At 39.4% G+C, this 21070-nt stretch overlaps 1 pseudogene; it reads right to left on the bottom strand.

The window, feature by feature from the left end:
* Positions 1–21070, bottom strand: part of LOC121258854 — a 78205-nt pseudogene that overhangs the window by 34445 nt on the left and 22690 nt on the right.

A 21070-nucleotide genomic window follows, 5' to 3' on the forward strand; every position in this document is an offset into this window, starting at 1 on the left:
GATGGTAAGTTTCCTTGTTAGACCCCCACGTCGAGTTGCCTCTAGAGATGCCGCACATGCCCTAATTATGGTGGGAACAAACACCTTGGCTAGCCCACAACCATGCCTTGGCTCGTGGGGTGATGCGCGCAGGGTGCCCAGCATGCATGCATGCCTTGGCCCGCGCGCTAGCACACACGGGGCGCCCAGCATGTGGGCTGGCGAGGTTAGTAAGGACCTGCCTGCGCGCGGCAACATGCACGCCCCTTCTCGCAACAAGGCGCGCAGGCATGAGCAGCACGCTTATGTGCGTAGCCATGTGCGCAGCTCTTGATCGTGTGCGCCTGCGAGTTATTGTGCGCAGGCCCATGCGCTCTTTGATGGGCCACGTGGCCCTTGCGCGCGCCCATGCGCCGCACTGCCAATCCACCCAGCGCGCGCACCTGCCCAGCCATGCCGCACTCCAACAAGGTTAGTGGCATGCCTCACGGCATGCCAACCAGCGCACGGCTCCAGCCCATGCCTTGCAGAGCAGGCCAGTGGCATGCCCACCAGGCATGCCATCCAACGCATGGCTCCAGCCCATGGCCTGCAGACTCAGCGCCTAGGCCACCAGCCTGGGCCATGCCGTGCACCACCTTGGCTCACCATCAGCAAGCCATGCCGCACCACATGACCATGGACCAGCCCGAAGACCACCATGCACCAACCTAGCCTATCATGGGCCATGCATGCCACGGCTAGCCTTGGTCCATGACCACTATCTTATTGTTTCTTTTATTTGATTAATTTGATTTAATTATTTATTTTCAAGGGACCTATTGGGGGTTTCCAATTTGTATTGCTTATAAATAGGACATCTTTCATTTGCTTTAGAATCTTTTGGCAAAACTCCTAGAGGGAAGACTATTGTTTGAGAGATCACAAACCGGTGCCATTGCACTTGGGCTTTTTGGGTGAAATTCGTGAATCCCAAAGAGAGAATCACACTTTGCAATTCTTTGAATAAGTGTGATTCATTTATCTTGTTATTTGCAACTTGGTGCAATTCGTGAATCCAAGTTAAGTTTATCAATATATGAGGTTTATTCATTACTTGTGCAATTCGTGAATCAAGTCTTGAATTATTATTGTTTATGTTTTTATTCATTCAAGTTCATAAGTATTTGCTTGTGTTCTTGAGTGTTCTTCGTAAGTTGCTCTTCCAATCCATTCCATACATCAAAGTCGACCAACACTTGTGTTAGTCAACTTTCCATAAATTGTTTGCTTCATCTTTGTTGCCCTAGCCGAACCCTATTTCCATTTGAATTTGAATTCAAATTTCGGCAACCTCTTGCCTAATTTGAATTGTCCTAGCCAAACACTCTACTTACCAAACTAGGTTCCTATAATTTAAGAACCCTAATTGACCCAAACACTTCACCATACTCGGCCAACCATTTCCAAATTGAATCCCTAGATTTTAGGAACAATTTTCTAAAATCTCTCCCTAGCCTTGTTCGGCCAACCCTAGCCGACCACATACTTTCCCATCTTCCACACACTAAACCTAAACTCTAGCTGTCCATCACATAACTTCCAAACCCTAAATCCCATCTTCCAAGTGGCGCCAACCCTAGCCCACTCTAGTGCCGTGCGCCCTCATTCATTGAACCCCACACAAACTCCTTGACCCTTACCACCACTCCATACACCCATCTTAGCCTAAACACCAAACCTCACCGTACCCAATTGATCATCTTGACCACAATTGTTCGAGAACCAAGCAAGAGAGGAACAAGGATTCGGTCATCCCAAGACTACCATTGGCGTGGAGAACATAGTGTTTAGGGACTTGACCGAGGTCCCTAACATTCCTTCCTTTCACAGCGGCGTTGATCCTATTCCATTCCCCTAGTATTTTCCTCTACTAGCAATGACTCATTTAGTATGTGTGTTTGCTTTTGCCATCGTCGACCGCCGCAGAGTGAGCCGGAAAACCACCAGACTGCTCCAAAACTTCCAATGGATCACCTTCCTTCGACCTTGCACTGCATCAGTAAGCCACACTCGTCCCTCTCTACTTTTCTTTTCTGTCATGTCTCTTGGTTTACTAGCACTATAACATACAAGTCCTAAACTAAGATTTAGAATTTAGAATTTTTATTATTTTTACTGCTACAATTATTATTGTTATTATTAGTAATACTATTTTTTAGTTCTGTTTTGAGATAGTGTTTGTTTTTTTGTGGGATTCTTCCACCCTTCATGCTCGTATGCCTCTCAATGTTTTATTTCCTAGTTTGAATAGTTTCTTAATGGGAGACCAACTCTCACGTAAAAAACCCTACCATAAATTCTCTCTTTTTCCTCACAATATTCCCTTCAGCAAACCCACAATACCCCTTACGGCCAAAACCTTCCCACAGTAAAAATCAAATATTCTCTTCCTCACAGCGCCACCATACCCTTCCTCTCAGCAACCAAACAACCACCTTGCCAGAACCCACCATAGAGCATGCCGATGGTAACCCCTTTTCTTTTTCCCATCGTTTTCCCTCTCCCTCTCTATCGGCAGTGACTCATTGGCCTGTGTATTTGTGTTGCTGTCATCGGCCACCTTAAAGGACGTCAGACCACCACTGAGTAACCCAAAACTGCTGGCCAGCCAAATTCCGTCGAACCCCCACCTTCCCGGTAAGCCCACGCCGGAATCTTCTCCCTCTTTCTCCTTTGTTCTCGGTCTAATAGACCACAAAACTTATTTTTCCTCTCTCAGCAGCTTGTGCCCCCGGTCACTTCCAGCCACCCAGACCCACATCGTAGTTGGTTCTTCTTCTCTCAGTCGGTCCCCATTATCGCACGATTTCCTGGTCTCTCCATTGTTCTGTGAATACAAGCAAACTTCTTTTCTTGTTTTTGGTCTTCCTGTAATATACCCATAAGTTTACAGTATTACAAAAATACCCTTCCAACCATGCACGTGGCAACCCCCTTTTAATTGTTTAATTCTGAGTTTGTCGCACGCACCTTTTATTTTTCAGATTCTTTTGATTTCCAGATTGTCCTTGCATCTTTAAATTAGAGATGGGTCGTTGGGCCTTTATCCTTTGTAGGGGTGTTCATCCAGGTTCCAACCCGGGAACCCAGGTATGCCCGGACAGGGACCCGGGTTTCAAACCCGGGCTGGAACTTGACCTGGTTGGTCCGATGCCGCTAATGTTACTACAGGTACGACAAGAAAATTATAGCGTTTGCTGAAGAGAAGTTCCAAAGAGATAGTATTCATGTGAAAACAGGATCAATGGTTGTCACCTATCGATCAAATAACTTACATATGTTCCTAATCCAACTAGGAATATTTAGCTGGAAAGTGGTAACACTATAAAAGCAGTAAAACTTACATTATGACCAATGAAGAAAAGTCCACCAATCAGGTTTGCCAATGCCAAGGCTACAACATTCACTGCGACATAAATATAAACTAAGAACAAAATAGAAGCAATGATAATCATTTTCTAAACATCATAAATAGTTGTAGCCTCTAGATTATGCAAGAAGAAAGCACTTACTCTAGATTTTTTTAACATGAATGGGAAGAGAGACTCACAGCAGCCTCTGTTGAGGATGAAGATAGATAATCATCTAAAAAAATATTAAAAATGAGTTAAATAGATAATAAACCGAGATAGATAGATATTAAAAAAATATTTCAAGTTTCAAACTTACCTTCAAGGTCCATCGATTGTACATATTCTTCCAATTCCCAGATGTCGACAGGTTTGGTCCTTAACCAATTTTGAGTGCAAATGAGGGTTTCGACAGTCTCTGGAGACAATGAACTCCTAAAAGGATCCAAGATGCGTCCTCCAGTACTAAATGCGAACTCCGAGGCAACAGTGGAAATGAGGGTGGCTAACACATCACGTGCTACCTCAGTAAGGACAGGATAATTGGCGGCATTAACTCTCCACCAATCCAAAATATCAAAATTTGGTGATTTTTATGCACACCCCCTCTAACAAATACCTATCTAGTTCTGATCTAAACTCCATAAACCCTTGCTCCTGAATATATTTCTCTAACCTGATATCAAATTTAGTTGAGATAGTAGTAAAAGAGAAGTGGTGCTTGATCTCCCTTAAGCCACATTAGAACTCCCACCACTACCCACACGAAATTTGTTATACTGCTCAATCAAGCGGCTTAACAAAAGTTTAACCTTGGCCTCTATCCTATTCGCCAACTCATCCCCTTTGCACTACTTCAACCAAAACTTCATTGCTATGATTTTATATTCTGGATCAAGCACAAAAGTAACATATATCATCATTTTGAACCTATTTGTGCTACCCCAATACTTTTCATATTTATGCCCATGGTGCTAGTGATAATATCATGACTATTGCACATATCATTTAATGTATCTTCAATTGTGCAGAGTTCTTGAAAGTATACATTAGCCGTCACATACAAAGAACCAGAAATGTTCAATGTAACATCATAAAATACTTTCAGCAACTCTACAAAAGTATATGCTTTTTTCCAATCATCAACAGTGGGGTTCACGAATTCACTATCCACACACATATAATAGTGTTCAAAGGCTTGTTGTTTTTCAGCGGTACTCAACATCAAATATGTGGAGTTCCATCTTGTAGGAACATCCAAGCAAATCATCCTCCCACTAATATTTTCCTTTACTGCACAAGCCTTAAACTTGGCAAATATCGACGGTGAAGACTTCACATATCTGACGGCATCTCTAATCCTTGTTACAAACTCATAAACCTCTCTCAAGCTGTCCATAACAATCAAATTCAATATATGGGCAACACACCGCATGTGAAGAAACTCACCACCCAATATGGTACAATCACTATCATTTATTCTCCTCATCATGTAATCAACAACAACATCATTAAAGGAGGAGTTATCAACTGTGATGGTCAAGATCTTATTAATCTCCCAATCATGCAACCCCAAGTCTAACACCTTCCCAATAGTTTCGCCCCTATGGTTGGGAACTTGGCAAAACTTTATTATTTTTTTGTGCAATTTCTAGTTGCAATCAATAAAATGTGCAGTAATGCACATGTAGTTCATATTTTGCACCGATGTCCAGGTATCGGTGGTTAGAGAGATTCGTTGACCATCTAACAATTTTTTTAGCTGTATCTTCTCTTCGTTATACAGCTTAATACAATCCATTTTTAAAGTGATTCGGGATGGAAAAGTAAATCGAGACTCTAAATCAGCCACGAACTCAACAAACCATTCGTTCTCCACAAGCCTAAAAGGCAATTCACACCTAATAAAAAAACTTAGTGGTTGACACCCTAAGTTTTTCTGCATCATACTTCACTAGACTTTGTGGGTTACACACTCTTCCCTCTACATCCCTCTTAACACCAGATGATTGACTTTTTCCAACTCCTTTAAATCTAAGAGGGGAAGTTTTGCATGCATTCTGGAGGTGGTGTATCATAGATGAAGTGTCATTCTTGTAATGGCAACTGTATAGCTTAGCGCAATAATTGCACTGAGCTTTTGGGTTATCATGGTCAATAGATTGCACTTTAGTAAAGTGTTCTCAAACTACCGATTGGTTACTAGGCATTTTTTTTTATTGCTTGGGCAAAGGTGGGATGAAATGGGTAGGCTGTTGTGTATATGTGGTTGAAAGGGTTGGAAGACTCCCATGCTCCTCCACATCCACTGGAATAGACAAGGAGTCACCACCAACCCCTTGGGTTGTACCGACATTACAACTCACAGAATCTTCTTTCATCTGTTATTGAGTAATAAAAACCACCAAAAATAATATAATAAGTAATCAAACACTAATAATTAAATATAATAAAATATAACAACTACAACCCTCTAAACAAGAACACTGCATAAGGCATGCATGAGCAAGAAGTGAAAATAAAATAACTTAAAAACCTATCTCTAATATCATAAGCAGTTGAAAAAAAAAAAAAAACCTTAAAAACCTGAAAGCTCAAGTTTTTCAGGAATAAAGCCATTCGCAAATACTCCTTTCTTCAACCTTAATACCCAATCCAGCTAACCCTCAACAAGGTTTTTGAGTGTTATTTAAGGTTGTTATAACTCCATTTCTTTAACAGAACTAAATTATGCCTCTAGGTGAGAATCCCCCCTAGCCTGCTGGGTAAAAGTCATTCAAGTATATTTGTAACACAAGCCTGGCTGCAACTGGGGATTATCAAGATATGAAAGGGCCATTCTTACATAATCAGTACTCTGCATCTGCATGGAAGAAAAGTGGGTCAATTCAATTTACTTCCTTTCATATTTATTGTAGTATCAAAAAAGGGGACACGTTAGACAGTCTTCTGCTTTTTTCTCTCCATACACATGCACATTTTTTCTCGTTTTGTTTCCTGTAACACTTTCTTCATCGTCAATGTTATGTTTGATTGCTTTTTGAAGTTGTGTTGGTTATGATGGGTCATTCTATTGAAGTGGTGATTGAATCTAAATGCTTTATTTTGTCAAAACTTGGTGGTGGTGGTTTGAGAGTCACTGAGAGAAGCTGGAAAACAGAGCATACGGTGATGCTGGGGCTTTCTTCTATTCAGTGGCTTGGGAAGGTGTTAGAGGAGAGTATAAGCAGGGGGAAGAAGGAGGTGTATTCGGCAATGCGAGATGGCTTATTCGGCAATGCGAGATGGCTTCTGTAGTATTATTGCTCAGCGATGTACTAATAGGAGAGAGAGATATGTTGAAATTTCAGAGTATAATCAGGGGGGGAGGAGGAATGTGTTATGTATTCCAGAAGGAGAAAATGGCTGGGGTTGGAGGAAGATGAGGGAGGTTCTATTAGAACAAGGGAAAGAGGGTACTAAAGTGGCTGGTTCATATGGTGGAGGTCAACCAGGCAACGGAAAAGGGTTTCCGAGGAACCATGTGCGATCGTATAAGGAGGCCCTCTCCTCGTCGATACCGAAAGCTGTAAGGGTGAGTGTGGGTCAAGATGGTGCGTCTAACCAACCCCATGGTAGGGGCTCTGTGGCGTGTCAGGAAACGTGGGAGGTGCGAAGGAAGTTGCTGGAAATGCAGGGGCAGTTGCGTTCCTTACAGAGAGACATGGCGGCGATAGTGGCTTTTGTCGGTTTGTTTAAGGAAACTGAGCAGACGGTTGATTTAAAAGCCAAGATGAAAGTCATGGGGAGTGGGTTGGGTGAAGCTCAGAAAGGGGCTTAACAGAGAGTAAAAAGGAGAAAGGGCTGTAATGTTTGGAAGAAGGTGGGTGGGCCATCTCGGCCCAATATGCAGGACCCATGTGGGGCTGGGCCGTCTCAGCCCAAGGCCCAAAGGTGCGGGCAAGGACCCGGGTCGTCTCAGCCCAAGGCCCTCAAACCCGTATCACCCAAGGGTTTTGAGAACCAGAGCCCTAGCCCGATAATGCCATCCGAGCTTCTCAGTCTCGGATTCTTGCCGGACATCGTGCCGACGGCGAGTGGTCAGGTGGCAAACACACAGATGACGCCGACGGAGGTGGTGGAAGTCGTCGACTAGGTGTCACCGGTGCCCTGTGTGCAACAGGCTCTGGTAGGTCTTGAAACGCGATTTTCTTCGTCAAAGGAGACCCAAAACTTGCCGATGAGCAGTGGTGGGGTGTTTTTGGCGCCGGCGATAGTGTCTCCGAAACCTTTGGAGGAGTATAAGTTGGCTGAGGTTGAGGAGGATTTAGATGATCTTATGCATTCTGTGGAGGACGAAATGTTCATATCTGAGGCTTGCGGGATGGAAGATTTTTCGGTGGGAAGTGAGTTTCAGAAATTCCAGAACAACAAAATGGGGAATTCCATCCCATTAAATTACTATTTCCCAGATCAAGCCTCAGATTGGGTCATTCATAAAGCAAAAGAAATACAACATGTTGTTGGAATTGAGTGTGATGGGTATGAAGAGCAGTTCATAGCTTTGTTAACTACTATGGAAGCTGGACATCACCAAAAAAAGAAGGGGGACTCAAAAAAAAGTCGGGAATTAAAAAGATTGATGTGGTCGATGAACTCAGAGGGTAGCTCTAGCAGGAATAGGGGAAAAGGGAAGGGGCTGATTGTTCTCCAATGAAACCCAAGATTGTATCTTGGAATGTCCGGGGTCTAAACGATGTAGCGAAGCGTCTTCGGATTCGGAATCTACTTCGTGAGTGGAAAGCGGACATAGTATGTCTTCAGGAGACGAAGCTGAAGATGATCAGTAGGAAGACTGTTCGGAGTTTATGGAGTAGTTTTTATGTAGACTGGGTATACTTGGCCTCTTCAGGGGCATCGGGAGGAGTTGTGGTGATGTGGGATAGGCGGGTGGTGGAAAAAGTGGAGGATTATATAGGGAAATATATGGTAGCATGTTCTTTTAAATGTGTCAGATGGTTTCTCGTGGGCATTTGCAGGTGTGTATGGGCCTAACCTAGACTCCGATAGAAGATTATTGTGGGATGAGCTTGCAGGGGTATATAGCTGGTGGGAGCTCCCTTGGTGTATTGGGGGGGATTTTAATGTGGTCAGTTTTCAGAGTGAAATCATCGGAGGTAGAAGATTGAGGCCAGCAAGTTTGGAGTTTTCTGAATGTATCTTCGACTTGAACTTGATAGACCTTCTGCTAGCTGGGGGTCCAGCTACATGGTCAAATAATCAGACTTGGTCCCGTTTGGATCGTTTCTTAATTTCCCCCGAGTGGGAGAGCCATTTTCCGAATGTATGGCAAAAGCGTTTGGGACGCCTAGCCTCAGATCACTGGCCTATTTTGCTTGATTGTGGTGGTCTTCGTAGTGGTAGAAGGTATTTTAAGTTCGAGAACATGTGGTTGAAGTCAGAAGGTTTTGTGGAAAGAGTCAAACGATGGTGGACTTCGTATCACTTCGAAGGTACACCCAATTTCATTTTTGCGAATAAACTAAAAGTCTTAAAAAGAGACTTAAAGGAGTGGAATAAACAGTCTTTCGGCAATGTAGAGGGGAACAAAAAAATTAAGTGGATGGAAATACAGGATTTAGAAAGATTACAAGTAGGGAGGACACTTACTGAGGGAGAGCAAGCACACAAGTCTTTGCTGGTCGCAGATCTTGAGAGGATAATATTGCAGGAAGAAATGTCCTGGCGCCAAAAATCAAGAGCTCTTTGGTTAAAGGAAGGGGATCGGAGCACGAAATTTTTCCATAGAATTGCAAACTCTCATAGAAGAAATAATAACATTGAAGTGCTGAAAATTGAGGGGGTCGAGTGCAGAGAAGAAGAGGTTATTCAAGACCATGTGATTGAGTTCTTTGAAAAGCTTCTCTCTGAGCAGGTGGGGTGGAGGCCTACTTTGGATGGATTGGTTTTTGACACTATTGAGCCAGGGAATGTTGCTAGGATGGAGAGGGCTTTCGAAGAGGAAGAGGTCTATGATGTAGTAAGGAAGATGGCAAAAGATAAGGCCCTTGGTCCGAATAGTTTCTCTATGGGTTTTTTCCAAGAATGTTGGGAGGCTATTAAAGAAGATCTCTTGAAGGTGTTTCAGGAGTTTTTCTTGGTAGGAAAATTTGAAAAAAGTCTCAACACCACTTTTCTTGCATTAATTCCTAAAAAGGTAGGGGCCATTGAGATTTCAGATTTTCGGCCCATTAGTTTAGTGAATGGTGTGTATAAAATCATTGCAAAAGTGCTTGCCAATCGACTAAGTGGGGTATTGGGGAAGATCGTTACTAAGCCTCAAAATGCTTTTGTTAAGGGTAGACAGATCCTTGATGCGGCTCTTATTGCCAATGAATGTTTAGATAGTAGATTGAAGGCTGGCAACCCAATGTGTAAGCTAGATATGGAAAAGGCGTATGATCATGTTAATTGGGATTTCCTTCTTTATTTATTGGGTAGATGTGGGTTTGGAGAAAGGTGGAGGTCTTGGATCAGTTGTTGTATTTCCACGGTACGTTTCTCTGTTTTGATCAATGGCAGCCCAGAGGGTTTCTTCCCGAGTTCTCGTGGTTTGAGATAAGGGGATCCGTTATCTCCTTTACTTCAAAATATAAGGGAGTTGGCTAGCACACTGGGTTGCAAGATAGCGGCTCTTCCTATGACTTATCTGGGATTACCACTGGGTATAGCATCGAGGGCACGCTCGATTTGGGATACAGTAATTGAAAAAGTAGAGCGGAGATTGGCAGGGTGGAAGAGAATGTACTTGTCGAAAGGGGGCCGGACAACGTTAATCAAAAGTACACTTTCTAACCTACCCACCTACTTTCTATCGTTATTCCCTCTACCGGCAAGTGTGGCGGGTCGACTTGAGAAGTTACAGAGAGACTTTCTGTGGGGGGGTCTGGGAGATGAGTTTAAATTTCATTAGGCAAGTGGGAGATGGTGTGCCGTCCTATCTCTAATGGTGGTTTGGGTATTAGAAACCTGAGGTTGTTCAATCGGGCGTTACTTGGCAAATGGTTGTGGCGATATACAAAGGAACCTGATGCTTTATGGAAGACTGTGATAGAGAACAAATATGGTAATTTAGGAGAGGGATGGTGTACCAGAGAAGTTAAAGGGGCCTCTGGAATGGGGCTATGGAAGCATATTAGAAGAGGGTGGGAGGTTTTCCATCGACACACTAGATTGCAATTGGGGACAGGTTCCAAGATCAAATTTTGGAAGGATGCTTGGTGTAGTAGCAGTGTTTTACAAGATCTGTTTCCTACTTTTTTCCTGATTGCAAGTGCCAAAAGTGCCACAGTGGCGGAGGTTATGGAAGTCTCAGGTAGGAGCATTCACTGGAACATCAATTTTAATAGAGCGGCACAGGATTGGGAGATGGGGAGTTTTGAAGATTTTTATAGTCTCTTGTACTCTTGCCATCCAAATATCCAGAATGAAGATGCTTTGTGGTGGAGTCCTGCAGGGAAGGGCGTGTTCACTGTTCGTTCTTTCTATAAGGTTCTCTCAAAAGTTCCTGAAATACAGTTTCCATGGAGAAGGCTGTGGCGTCATAAGGCTCCTCCCAAAGCTGCTTTTTTTGTGTGGACAGTGTCTTTGGTAAGATTCTCACCACGGATAATCTGAGAAAAATGAGGATAATCATTACCGATTGGTACTGTATGTGTAAAAGCAGGGGTGAGTCGGTGAATCATTTACTCCTACATTATGAGATAGCCAGGAATATGTGGGATGAGGTGTTCAAAAGAATGGACTTAGCATAAGTTATGCCGGAAAATGTGTTGGATGTATTGGCTTGCTGGACCTCAATTAGAGGTGTGAGACAGATTAGAGCAGTTTGGAAGATGATCTCTATCTGTATTATGTAGTGTTTATGGCAGGAGCGCAATGGGAGGACTTTTGAAGACAGAGAGAACCATGGCGGAGCTAAAACTGTTATTTTTTAGGACTCTTTGTACTTGGCCATTGCTGTGGATTTTAATGACATGGACCTTCATGACTTTTTAGTTGCTAATGTCCCTACATAATTAGGGCTTTTCTATCTTTGTAATTGACAGTTGGTGTTTTTAATAAATTCTTTTTTACTTATAAAAAAAAAAAAAAGATATGAAAGGGACAGATGACACTAGAAAACACATTTGCAGCATTAGCACAAATAATAAATATTCACAAATTAATGAACATTATTAAAATCATATTCAGGACATCAACTAATCAGACCAATAGTGTACGGGAAAACTCAATTCAATAATTAGTTTCCTGCATCAATGGTGCACTATCATTTATTTTTTTTCATTTTTCATTTTTGTATTTATGCTATTCTCCCAAAAATAACAAGTACATATATCTAAAAGACATCTCAAATACTTAAATGTTTATAATTACAAACCAAATCAATTGTTTACGAGTTTGCCAGATTCTTGTTAGCCAAAGCCTACATGCTCAAGCTCAAGTTCGCACGGAGAGATTTACAGAGACCCAAATCGGAATAAAAAGAAGATAACAAATCTTGGATGACGGCGACAACGATGGTGGGTTCACGAGGATGATGGGGCTTCTTCGATCGGCAGATTCGGCAATTTGACACTTAGGGAGGCTAGGGTTCCTTAACGGCACTAAGGGAGGCTAGGGTTCCTTAACGAGAGAGAGAGAGAGAGAGAGAGAGAGAGGGCTGAAGGGGGGCGGGGGGTTTTTAACCCTTGTGTCAAAACAATGCCATTTTAATTTATCAAAACGGCGTCGTTTTGACGCTGGGTTTGATTTTAAAAAAAACCCGAGTACCAGGTTTCAAACCCGGTAATTATTATGTTAAGTTGATGGGCCTAATGAGCAAACCATCACCTTGATGCCCTTTAGTGTTTAAGTGGCTGATTTTCTTGTGGGATTTAACTTTTAATTGGGCTGGCCCCTTGCTGGGTTATTTTTTATGTTAAGTTGGGCTTGGTTTTAAATTGAATAAAGATATTAGCCTAAAAACTCTATTTTTACAGAATATATGTTATAAGTATTAAATTAGGATTTAATTATAGTAATGGCCTACAAGAGTTTTAATATTAAGTATTATTAAGTCTATTTTATGACTCGAACATTTACACTGTTATTTTATAGAATAGATAAAATATATCCCATACTATTATATTTGAACGACTAGATATGACATAATTATTTTTCTAATTATATGATCTTAGTAATTATTGAATTCAGTATATAGCTGAAGATCTCATTAGATTAAAGTTCATGATATGTGATCAATGGGGTAGAATGCTACGACATGTTTTCTAGAAGTTTAGTAACGGCTAGTACCTCGTATAGGTCACGAGCTACGAAATTAGATTGTGAAAGCAATGCTAAGAGGTAAGTAGCATGATCATAATTATATGTGTGCTGTAATTATTCTGATTGTGTATGAAAAATGTGATGTTTACCTACACTACGAGCCAAGTCCAGGTTAGGTCCCTTTTCACGAATCCCGATGAATTTCAATGATATGCTTATGATGCTATGCTGGAATGGATTGTTAGATGGATGAGATATTATGAAAATCACATGTATGCCATGTAATGTTTATGTAATATTTAGATCATGTATGTCATGTAATATTCATGTAATGTTTAGATCATGTTACACCATGCCTATGTTATGCTATGTGGTGTAAAACTCATATTAATATGTCATGTATAATGTTATGCCATGCACAAGAGTATGTCATGCCATGTAATTTCATGAAGTCAAATATGTACTCATGCACTATGAAAGTTAATAAGAAAACACATGAATGATAGGTAAGCTTTAAGATTGGCCTTAAGTTATGGGTGGATGTACAAGCCACGGACTCAAGCTTGGTCCACCACATGTAAGCTAATATGATATGAGGTGACATGGACTCAAGCGTGTTTTACCGCAAGTTATAAAATGCTAAGCGGTGCCACGAACTCAAGCGTGGTTCACCATATGATATGAGGTGATACGGACTCAAGCGTGCTCCACCATAGGTTATGTTATCCGGTGCCACGAACTCAGGCGTTCTTCACCATATGATATGTGATAACACGAACCCAAGTGTGTTTCACTATATGTTATGATACGATATGGGGTGTCACGGATTTAGGCGTGATTCACCATATGATATGTGATAACACGGACTCAAACGTGTTTCACTACATGTTATGATATGTTATATACGGTCAACGACAATTGGACCGATGTACACATGTAATGATGACTACTACATAAGTGAAAGACAAGATACTTATCAAAAAAGTGAAAGACAAGATGAACAAGTCATGTATGATTGTTAGGAAACACATGGAGTCAGTCACTCATGCATCATGTTACATGAAATTCCACGATTTTGTTAATTCCACATATGTTATGATACATTAAAGTTTTATAAATCAAGTCTAATGTTAAGCTAAGTTAAGTTTAGATTATGATGTGCTACTACTGAGTCTTCGACTCATTTTTGTTATGTATTTATGTTTTAATGTCTCTGATGTTAATTGCTAGGACGTGGAGCTAGAGAGCCAAAAGTAGATTAGTTTAGAGACTTAGATTGGAATAAGTGTTACTTCCACAAGGATTTAGCGTACGTTTGGTTACCAAACTCATCTCAATTAATCATTACAATTTTTTTCAAATTCTAACACAAAATATAATAAACAATTCAACTTTTTCAAATTCTAAATAGTAATAATATTAAAAAATAATATTCTAACAATATTTTATCATCTCAACTCAACTCAACTCAACTCAACTCAATTCAACATCCAAACGCAGCCTTAGTCTATGATTTTGATATTTGAATAAGTGATCACCACATAGAACTAGATTATGCCATTTTATTATGTTTTCAGCTTTACGTTATCAAAGACCGTTTTGTTAAGTTAGTTTGATCATTCAATAAATGAGGTATTTTCATGACTTCAAATCTCTTTACTGGACATTATGTTGTGAATGTTCGTAATATTCCTAACCTATGGAAAGGGGTGTTACAAGCATCGAAGGCCCTCTCTCACCATAATGTTCCTCCGTCGATCGCGACCTAGACATCTGGTTCTGCCGCACTCTCCCTTCCCCTCTCGGTTCGCATGGTGCTTTCTTTGTCGTAAATTCTCTGTTCTGCCATCTCTCGATACCGAAAGCTTATTTTGGCTTTCAATTGTTTTCTTTTCTAAGTATGTCGCACGACCCTTTTTGTTCTCAAGAGCATGTTGTTCCTTTCAAAGTGATAGTGGGCCTTTAGGCCCTTAGCCCATTCGGTCAAGTGTACAAGACCATTACCCAAAATGCCTTCCTAATATTTCAAGTGGCCTTTGTGTTATTTTATTACAAAAACTATCATGTTATTTTAAGTTGGGCTGGACTTAATATTTTAAGTTGGGCTCAGTTTTAATTGAATAAATATGTTAGTCCAGAAATTTTATTTTACAGAAAACATGTAAGGGTTTTAAATTATATTACTGGGTATTAAATTATGGTAATAATTTACAAAAATTTTAATATTAAATACGTTTAAGTCAAGTGTACGAACAAAATATTCCACGGCTTATTTTGATAGACTGATATAATTTTGACTATGAATAACCTATGGAAATGCCGGATGATTGTCGTGGATTGGTGATGTGTGTGTAGAAAGAACGGTGAGACTGTAGATCATCTTCTATTGCATTGTGAGGTTACTAGATCACTCTAGAATTTTAGAAGATTGGAGTTAGCCTGGGTTATGCCTGCCACGGTGGTTGAACTCTTGGCCAGTTGAAAGAATTTGGCCAGAATTTCACAAATCGCAGTCGTGTGGAAGATGGTTCCTTTATGTATTCTTTGGTGCCTATGGAAGGAACAAAATGATCATACTTTTGAAGATAAAGAGCGAACACTGGAAGAGATTATATTGTTCTTTGTTAAAACTTTGTTCCTATGGGAGGGTGCTGTAGATTGTAATGGACTAGATTTTCATGACTTTCTTGTTTCTATCTCTCTCTCTTAACTAAGTGTAAACTCTGTATACCCTTGTGTACTTGGATTATGCCTATTCTTATTAATAAATTCTTTTTTAACCTATAAAAAAAAAAACCAAATTGATCATTTCTTGCTGCACTATGAAGCTGCTAGAAAAGCACGGGCCTCTGTATTCCAATTTTTTGGTGTTGATAGGATAATTCCATGGGGGATTGTAGAGTTGTTGGCTTGTTGGGGAAGTCGAGAAAAAATTTGGTGTATAATCCCATTGTGCCTCTTGCGGTGCACGTAAAATGAATGTAAAGCTCAGAATTTTGAAGGTTGCGATAAAATGGTGGATAAACTTAGATTCATAATGCTAAAAATTCTTAACGTTTGACTGTCAGCCCAAAATAATCATGGTCTTTCTAAGAAGTGATACCAATTTTTTCATTGGGTCCGAGTAGAGACCAGAGGTCTTGAGTGAGTGAACCAGTAGAACAACTCAAAAGATAAGGAGCATTGTTAATTTTCTTTATGCTTGTTCCATGTTCGAAATATCATTTGTTCAAATAAAAATTCCCTTTGCTACAAGATTTCTTCTTCATCTTATTAAGTTGATTTCTTTAACGTTTCTATCTAATCACACATCACGCAGCCTCCATTATGAACTTGAAAAACCAATACAGAAGACTAACTCAAACTCATAAAGTCATGAAATCACAGGAAAATAATGGAAATGAATCGTGATCAACAAATACTAATAAAATTTGTGATATGAATGCCAGGTTGAATATAGCTAGGGAGGAAAACTTACTGAATTGGCACTGCTGTCTTCTTTGAGGATTTCAGTAAGCATTTCAACAGTCGATGAGCATTTCAATTCACCACCAGCAAGGCAGAGAACAGCCACACATTGAGCTATCGAATACAAAGCCTGTTTCGCAACACCACCTGACTGTGGAGATGATTTAGCACTTGAAAGAAGAGACCCCAGTAAGGCATCAAAACTTGTGTTTGCTGAATAAACTAATGCAGCAAAAAAGTTTTGCAAAGCCTGCAATAGCAACAGAGAAGATTTTAAACAAGCATATATTCTAGATCAAGTTACACTTCCAGTACAAATGAAATACCAAAAGCGCTTGCCCCTGCAGCAACGAGCTTTTGATTAATGTCAGTGCTTGGGGAAGGACTTTGTTTCTAACTGCCAAACCAACATTTAGACTTGACCTCCTGTCGGCCATTAGAGTGCAACAGAGTTCCAGTGCAAGAGCAGTCATATGCAAGTCTGAATCACTGGCACATAGGTTACGAATGATAACTATGATCAGAAAGTAATCTCCAAAGCCACAAACCAACCGACTTTGAAATGCAGTAAAAGGATTATAAATGTAGAGTAATAAGAGAACCTTATCAGAGTTGAAAGTTCCGCAATAATAACCTCGTAAGCAGATGGGCCAACACGATCACCATAAGCAACTACAAGGGAGTTTAGGGTTCCCAATGTAGCCTGCCGTAAAGCCCAATTAGCCTATTTCCAAAGCAAGCAAACAAAGTTGATAAATTCATTTCATTGATGTTGAAGGATTCTAAAACAATCATCACAATATATTTTTATCGGGCAATCATAACAATATATTGAAAATTATTAAATAAGTACATATCATTAAGATGACAACAAGCAGAAGGATCTCCATACCTTCCGCAGGAATGCCGTCAATTCTGCAATTACATGCTCCAACACGCACGATAAAGCAATCTGAAGTGAAGAAGCAGCAATGACAGCAAATGCCTGGATACGAACACCTGAGGTCTATAAATAATCATCTTCCCGTGCCAAGGGCATGTGCGTGCGCACAAATATGTGCCACATATTCATACATGCATGCGCAAGTAAATAACTAACATGCATCTGATGCACAAATCTGATGATTGAAACATATATAGAGTAGAAACCATGTTCAGTTGTATATTTGACTCTGAAAAATATACTTCTCAAAAAGCTTCCAACTACGACACCAACCATACAACAAACACAGAACATGGGATAATAAATTCTCTGCATTTCTTCAATCGGTACATACTAGTAATGATTGCATTTCAATGGTGCATAAATAGATACAAATAAAATTGACGGACAAATACAAACTCCTTTTGTGTCGTGGGAAATACATCCAACAATAGGTTCTACGAGAAATTGGGACAAATTAAAGTGAAGTTCAAAATATTTTAGAGCAGCCGAGAGATGATAGAATCTCTTAGGCTTTATTCATTAAAACGAAAAATTACACACACAGACAATCAGGCTAAAAACAGTTATATTTATTTTAATGTAGAACATATTTTTATAAATACTAATAAAACAAGGAAAATGCTAAACGTACTTAAGAAAAACTTGCAAAAAACTTACTTCTCGAGATGACAGTTATTAATATGCTGAAAATCATGAAATTTAAAATTCAAAATTTGAATTAAAAAAAAAAAAACTAACAAAATGAGTCTTGTAATCAAAATTGTATGTAAAAGTGTAGGTACATATAGCACTACTCATAAAACAAATAACAGTTATATTTATTTTGATGTAAAACAGATTTTTATTAATACTAATAAAACAAATAGATGTAAACCAAGTACATGAGATGTAAACAGTTATATTGAATTACACGAATGAACATTAACACAAAACCCAGCTAAAAGACCTTTATAATTCGTGTGTTATTGCAACAGACCAACCTTAACAGCTGTAAGTCGGGTTATCTCATTTCCCATCCTATCAACAAGTACTGGAAGGCAAGCAAGCAATTCTGCGCTGAGGTTATCACCAAATGTTGCAACAATAAGTCCCATGCACGAGATAGCACACTCCTTAACCTCCTGGAAATGAAGAAACGTGAGTCTCAATAAAAGCATTCAAGAAGAACTTCTAATAGAAATTACTCATAAAAAAATAAGAGCTTCTAATAGAAATTTACTACCTGGTCTTGATCTTGGTTAATTTGTCAAGCGTGACATTATGGCATTGTATATTGGCTTAACATAAGCTTTAAAATCAAAACCAATACCCTGCATCATAAAACCATTTCACAGATTAGAAAAGGGCCCAAAAATTTGTGAAGTCTGAGTGGATAATAAAATCACCTCAATATTAGGGCGCACAACACGAACAAGTTCTCCACATACTCTCAATGCCTCAGCAGTTACTTTGTAATAACGCTCACTAACAGCAGATAAAACAGGACCAGAAAGAGCCTGCAATAGCATAGTTTAAAATGTATCTGCACCAATCATAACATTCACATTTGTTTATATGTAAATGACAACACACACATGTTGCCTACTATTGTTCACAAACCTAAATTATTTTACGATGGAAGTTGTTTGAACAAAATCCAAGATGTAACGACACACTACTCTGGAAAAATGCTCCTAGACGAGAGAGCAAAACAAGATATTACAACAAAACACCAATACCACTACACATAAGAAGGGATGCAAAGTTGTAATTTGCAAACAGTAGAAGAGGTAAACATGCTGACAGGACTTCATGATGTGGCGTAAATCTTTCTGTTTCTTTAACTCTCTGAATCTGAAGGTGTTTAAAATACAAAACATTCATCAAATAAGAATTGCTCTCATGTACAAAAGGAAACCTAAAGGAAAGGGAAAAGGTTGCGGTCTTGAGGATTTGAAACTTTCTTGTTGGAATCGAAAAGTTTCAATCGTGTTCATTACATGAAACTTTCTCTAATTTTTAGAATTCTTGAAAAAAAACAGATGTATTTTGTATTGGGCTTTGTGAACAAAAACAATTCTGGTTTTTGTGTTATTTGTCACAAAAACCGAGTTGAATGATTAGATAAAAGAATGGGAAATTAAAAATGTTGGATTGAAAGGATAAAATATTCCTAAAAACTTCTGAAAATTCGTCAAACCAAACATACCCACACTTCGGCTTGCAAAATCTCTCCTACAAAAGGACTCCACTAAAAATAAGAACAATATATGGTAGACAAGATAATCAAATGGCTCAAACTGAAGGACTTGCAAAACTCAGAACAAGATGGATGGGTAGAAGTATAGGACAGTTGTACACTTTCCAAACAGCACTAAATTGCAAATGCATAGAAATCAGAAAAATGGTTAAAATGTTTATGCATCCTATGTACAAGGTAGGATACCTTGAATAAAGAGGAAGATGTTAAGACCTACAACAAGAACATCCATTGAGACCATTGACCAACCCCTTTTCAAGAAAATATGAAAATATTATTTTGGAAGACTTCAAGAAATATAATTTTGACTTTGGCTTAAAAAATCTCAAATAAGATGATCAGAAAAGAAGCTCACACAGATTGACAATGGAAAGTAATTTAGCACAAAAAAGCACAACCTCGTGTAGATCTCTGAATTTGACAGGAACTATAGAGGCTGCCAAATTCAGAGATCTACATGAGGTTATTGGTTGTCCAGATGAAAAATATTTCCCAAAAACTAACCATGCTCCAACCCTACTCAAAAGCCTTACATATTAAACTTTTCTTTTTTTCTAGGAGCTCAAGGATTTTGGTTTCTGGATATTGTTTATATTTATACTGCACCGAAACTGAACGCACCCACAGTATTAACTCTCCTTTTTGGAATACCACACAAACATGCAAGGACTCCGGGTGGAGAGCTAAATCACCACGTTTTAGTGTGCTTTTAGGCCCTCAAAAGAATAGTGGGTAAAATCACTGTGTAAATGGCATTGGGTGTATTGGGATCTAGAAATATTTTGTGATGAATGCATAGGAAAGCCTTCTTTAGATTTACCTAAGATTTTTGGAATTCATTTCAGAAACTTGGCAACTGGGGGGTTCATTTTGAAACCCACGAGGCATCCTTTCATGTAGGAGGGAAGCTCACATATGGAAATATATGCAATGACTATCACAGAAAACAATACAAGTTTATAATTCATGCTGAAACCTTAATATGAGGATGGAAAACGGGAGGAGAATGTGAAGCCAACACCAATCTAGTAAATATAAGAGCTTCAATCTTCAAATTCGAGGTAGAGGATTTGTCCTGGAAAATAATAAAGGAGAAAATTAGGGAAAGGGGCAATTTAGCATCAATGAGAAAACTTTTTTTATATAAGTAATAAGAACTTTATTAATGCAAGTAGATAGGCATATCCTAAGTACACAGAAATTATACAAATGGAAAGACCTAAATACAAGCTATGAAACTAGGAACTAGCAAAGTCTAAAAAGGAAACATTTAAAGAATCCCCATTCAGTACAATAGTTTTTGCCCAAAAACAAAGAGTTCGAAAGAAAAACTCTCTAAATTCTCCCAACAAGCAAGCTCTTGTCATCAAAACATCGTCCATTCCTTTCTAGCCACAAACACCATATGTAATGCCCCAATGAAAGGCTCAAACCACATGACCTATACTCCAAAAGGACTAGTCAATGATACAATTGGAGCCCCATTGGAACCTTATAAAGAGCAAGACCTTCTCATTCCCAAACAATGTGGGATCTCATATACCACCTACTCTTATCCTTATCATACGGGATATCACAATCTTTCCCACCTTAAATTCTCGACATCCTCACCAGGCCAGTCCATCATAGGTGGCACGGCTAATGATACCCTATATGATAAGGATAACGGTAGGTGGTGCATGAGATCCTACATTTCTTGGGAAGAAGAAGTTATTGCTCTTTATAATGTTTCAATGAGGC

Source organism: Juglans microcarpa x Juglans regia, chromosome 3S (genome assembly GCF_004785595.1).
Source record: "Juglans microcarpa x Juglans regia isolate MS1-56 chromosome 3S, Jm3101_v1.0, whole genome shotgun sequence".
In the NCBI taxonomy this organism is placed as follows: Eukaryota; Viridiplantae; Streptophyta; class Magnoliopsida; order Fagales; family Juglandaceae; genus Juglans; species Juglans microcarpa x Juglans regia.